At 55.4% G+C, this 5,164-nt stretch overlaps 1 pseudogene; it reads right to left on the reverse strand.

Annotated features, from left to right (window-relative positions):
* Positions 1 to 1,789: 1,789 nt before the first annotated feature.
* LOC122690565 lies at positions 1,790 to 4,765 on the reverse strand (annotated as a pseudogene).
* Positions 4,766 to 5,164: the final 399 nt, after the last annotated feature.

Consider the following 5,164-nt stretch of genomic DNA (forward strand, 5'->3'; position numbering starts at 1 on the left):
CCCTTATGGCAGAATGTGAAGAAGAACTAAAGAGCCTCTTGACGAAACTGAAAGAGGAGAGTGAGAAAGTTGGCTTGAAACTCAACATTCAGTAAACTAGTAAACTAAGATCATCAGAAAACTAAGGTCCCATCATTTCATGGTGATTAAATGGGGAAACAGTGGAAATAGTGACAGACTTTATTTTGGGGGGCTCCAAAATCACTGCAGATGGTGACTGCAGCCATGAAATTCAAAGAAACTTGCTCCTTGGAAGATAAGTTATGAGCAACCTAGACAGCATATTAAAAAGCAGAGACATTGCTTTGCCAACAAAGGTCCGTATAGTCAAAGCTGTGGTTTTTCCAGTGGTCATGTATGGATGTGAGAGCTGGACTGTAAAGAGGGCTGAGTGCCCAAGAATTGATGCTTTTGAACTGTGGTGTTGGAGAAGACTCTTGAGAGTCCCTTGGACTGCAAGTAGATCCACCCAGTCCATCCTAAAGGAGATCAGTCCTGAATATTAATTGGAAGGACTGATGTTGAAACTGAAACTCCAACACTTTGGCCACTTGATGCAAAGACCTGACTCATTGGAAAAGACCCTAGTGCTGGTAAAGATTGAAGGCAGGAGGAGAAGGGGATGACAGAGAATGAGATGGTTGGATGGCATTACCGTCTCAATGGACATGAGCTTGAGAAAACTCTGGAAGCTGGCGATGGAGAGGGAGGCTTGGCGTGCTGCAGTCCATGGGGTCCCAAAGAGTCGGACATGACTGAGAGACTGTACTGAACTGAACTCATACCAGTGGATTCTTCCAAGCATGTAGCCCAAAGCGTTCTGCCTGAGGGAGTAGGGATCACACAGGTAAAATGTGTAACATCCCACAGGAAGCTCTGGACCATGGAACTAACAGTCCCTCTTGGGCAGCCAAGACCCTGAACAGTGACGAGAGATTCTCCCCGTTTTAGTCCCAGGGACAAAGAAGCTGGTCTGCCTGCCCATCAGGTCCAAGCTGGTGCTGGGAGGTCCCTGCATACCCTGACCACTGGATCAAACTCAGGTGGGTCCACCAATTCGAGCCCCACTGAGCCCCTGCTCCACACATATGTGGAGAGTCACTTAAGGTCACTTGAGGCTTATGTCCTTGGATATTCTTGGCCCTGCTCCTCCAGCTCCTCCTCTCGCTCCTGTGAGGACACCTTCACCTGCTCCTCCTCTGCCACCATTCAACCTCCTCACCCTCACCCCTCCTCCTGCTCCTGTTCCTTCTTCTCATCCTGAGCATCTGAGTCCTCAGAAGTGGCAGTAAGGATGCAGCTTTGGCCCAGAAGCCAAGATGCCCTGGATGATGGCACTTCTCTGATTCAAGGGACGCTTTCTCCTCTGGTGCTCCTTCCTCTGGAGACAAAGCTAGGCTTTGGGGACCTAATTCAAGAAGCTCAGCTCCAGCTATAGGGCCGCCAATGCCTACAGCACCTCCAGTGGGGGCTGGTTACTCGAGGCTCCTGTCCTTGGATGTTCCTGGCCCTGCTCCTCGGGATTATCCTCCCGCTCTGCGAGGACACCTTCTCCTGCTCCTCCTCTGCCACCCCTTCAACCTCCTCCATGATGTCTTCCACCAGCAGCTGGAGCACTCGCTGATCCCCAACATCTCTCCATCCTCCAGGGCCGCTCCTTCCTCCACTGCCTCCCCACTGACGAAGGCAGCCTCCTCCTCGCCTGGTGGGCCACCTGCTGCCTGCAATATCCCTGATGGCTGCGCCATGCCAGCAGGCTGCAGGGCCCTGACACCCTGAATGCTTGGGCTCACACTGAAGAAGACCCAGGCTCTGCATGAGCAGCAGGACCCAAGGAAGGATGATTCTGACAAAGGTGATTGAGTCACCATGCCTCCGTGAGAATCACCTGGGTCTCACATGCTGTAAGCAGAGCTGCTCTGAATGAAACTAGGATGCATGACGTCTCCAGGCCTCCAGTCTCAGCCTGTCACCTGCTACCCACATGACCTGAAGCCAGGCTCTGATCCAGGCGGCATGAGCCTGAGCTTCCCCACTTGGGAAAGGAGAGGGTCCTGGCCTCTCCACGGATCTGCCTTCAGGCCTCATGATCTGATCCCCTCACCAGCTCTGTGCCTCGTCACTTACCTCTCATGGCAGGACTTTCCTGCTGGAGGTAGCGCTGCAGGGTATGGGCCCACAGGCCCTCCCCAGTGATCTGCTGGCCCCACGAGGGAGGTCCGCATGGGGCTGACCGGGACCCAAGCCTTCCCATGGGCAGCTGAGTACCCTGACTTCAATCGCCCATTCTATGGAGGCCCAGAGAGACCCCACCTCCACAATCCTGTTCCATCCAGCACAGTTGTGGTTCAACAACCAGTTGAAGATGTTCAGGCTGCGGGTGTCCAGCCTGAGGCTGGGAGCTCCCCATCCATCATCACAGAACCAGTGGACTGGAGAGGAAGTACATGCCCTATATCCTGGAGGAGGACAGGGGAGACAGGGAAGATTCAGGTAGGGGGAGCATCTGCTCCCTCTCCCACCCACCCACAGCATCCTGGGAGCCAGGTCATACCAGGGATGCCAAGGTGGTACTCCTTAATGATCACTCTGTTCCTGAAGGACGGGGTTGTCCCAAAAGGAAGATACCAGCTTGCAGCGGGACTGGGGATGGCCTAGTTCCTACAGCTGCCAGGGCCAGGAGGGTGGAAAAGGTGAAAGTGCAAGCTCCTCGGGTCCTCAGCTTGCCGGCCAGGAACATCTTCCCGTTTTCCTTTCCAATTGCTTGCACTGAACGCACGCACCCGGGTAATAGGATGCCCCCACCCAGCGTGCCTGCCCAGCTACCCCACCCACCTGCCCTCAAGGCTCCCTCCCTGCCCTTCAAGTCCATCGTGTAGCTCAGCACGTCTTCATCTTGGTCACTCATCATGATGGGCATCTGTCAGGGGTTCATAATCTGACATTGGTCAAGGAGCCAGTCTTGCCACATGCCGGGCAAGGAAAAGTCTTGAATAACAGGGTTAGACTCGGGCAGGGCAAGCACACCGGAACAGGCATCTGTGGCAAGGGCTCTGGGTACTCCTGCTTGTCCAGCCGCCAGGCCGACAGCCTCAACTCCTGCCATACTTTCAGAGATGCTCATCCCTCTGGGTCCTCCATGGGCCTCTGGGACCCTTGTGCGCATCCCCCAAGGGAGGATCTGTTTTGGACCGCTCCTGATGTATGCCTGGCATGGCTGTCCTGGGTAGGGACATGGCAATTGCTTAAAACTTCAGGATCTGCAGTCCCTGCGGCATGCTTTCTCCGTGGGCAAGTGCATGTGTCTGCACATTTAGCAAGAGCACCCTGGGTCTCAGAGCTGCTCCCTGTCTTCACAAGGGGTGGCATGGATGTACTGGAGTCATCTGGCACACTGACTCTGGTCACTGATGACATACATTCCCCACCAAAGTTTGTGGTGACTATTCAGATGCAAGCCAAAACGAGCCTCCCATAGTCATTTGCTCAGACACAGGCAGGAATAGAGATCCCCAGGCTCAGCTGGCACTGTGCCTGTGGAGATCACAACTCCCCCCTCCCCCAATCCCCTTGCCCTCCCGATTCCCGTGGTCCCCCTCACCCAACTTGTACCCTCACCCACACCCCTCCTGCTCCTGTTACTTCTCCTCCTCCTGATTTGGCCCAGATGCCAGGGAAGCCCTAGATGATGGCACTTCTCTGATTCAAAGGACACTTTCTCCTCTGATGGTCCTTCCTCTGGACCCGAAAATAGGCTTTTGGGTCTTTATCATTGGAGGAGCTCAACTCCACCTGTAGGCTCTCAACGCCTCCAATGCCTCCAGCGGTGACTGGGCACTTGAGACTCCTGTCCTCGCCCCTTCCACCTCCACCTGGCATGTGGACAACCACCTGCTTTCACAGTGCACTAGAGGGAGCAACCACAGTGGCTCAAACTGACTGGGAAGGGTTGTGGGACTCCCGACATCTGTGCTACTTTCCTGGATAATCCACAATTTCAACAACAGCTCTCGGGGAATGCTACTTTGGCACACGGCCTCTGGTCACTGGGTACATACATTTCCTGCCCCAGGGTACAGCTTCTGTTCAGATGTGAGCCAAAAGGAGTCACACAAAGCCGTTTGCTGACATCCATACAGGTGTAGCCATGCCCAGGCTTTGCATGCGCTGTATCGTTGGAGCCTGTGGCTTCCTCTGACACAAATTCCCCTCCCCTCCAATTCCCTTGGCCCCCCTCACCTGGCTGTGCCCTGACCCACACCCCTCCTTCTGCTCCTGTGCCTTCTCCACCTCCTGAGCAGCTAACCTCCAAGAAGCAGCAGTAAGAATACTGCTTTGGCCCAGAAGCCAGGGATGTCCTGGATAATGGCGCTTTTCTGGGCCAGGGGACCCTTTCTCCTCTGATGGTCACTCCCCCTGAGCTGAAGTTAGGCCCTGTGGTCTTTCTCATTCGCAGACCTCAGCTCCACCTGCAGTGCTGTGAATGCTTCCAACTCCTCCAGTGTGGGCCGCTCACTCAGGTCTCCAGGCCTTAGATGTTCCTGGTCCTGCTCCTCGGGATTATCCTCCCGCTCCTGCAATGACACCTTCTCCTGCCCCTCCTCTGCCACCCCTTCAACCTCCTCAATGATGGCTTCCACCAGCAGCTGGAGTGCTCACTGATCCCCACCACCTCTCCCTCCTCCAGGGCCGCTCCTGCCTCCACTGCCTCTGCACTGCAGAAGGCAGCCTCCTCGCTGGGTGGGCCACCTGCTGCCTGCAACATCCCTGACGGCCCCACCACACTGGCACGTCTCAGGGCCCCAGCACCCTAATGCTCGGGCTCATCCCGAAGAAGATCTGGTGTGGTGCCAGCGTGCTCCCGCCTTCCTCTGGTCTCACTCTCCATGTGGTCCTGGCCATGGCCCAGATCTGCAAAGGACCTGGACACCAGAGCACACTAGATGACAGGCAAAATCATTGCAAATGCTCAGGCAGTCCCCCCAAATTGGTTGCCAGCCCACAGCCTATCACCAGGGACCCTGAGACACGCATGTGCTGGGAGCCTTGTGACCTCACTCAAGCGTAATATGCTGGACAGTGGGCCCGACTTCCACAGCCTGACCTCAAAACCCCATCAGGAACCAATCAAACGGAGCCCAAAGGCCTTTCCATACAGGGACAC

This window comes from Cervus elaphus, chromosome X (genome assembly GCF_910594005.1).
Source record: "Cervus elaphus chromosome X, mCerEla1.1, whole genome shotgun sequence".
In the NCBI taxonomy this organism is placed as follows: domain Eukaryota; kingdom Metazoa; phylum Chordata; class Mammalia; order Artiodactyla; family Cervidae; genus Cervus; species Cervus elaphus.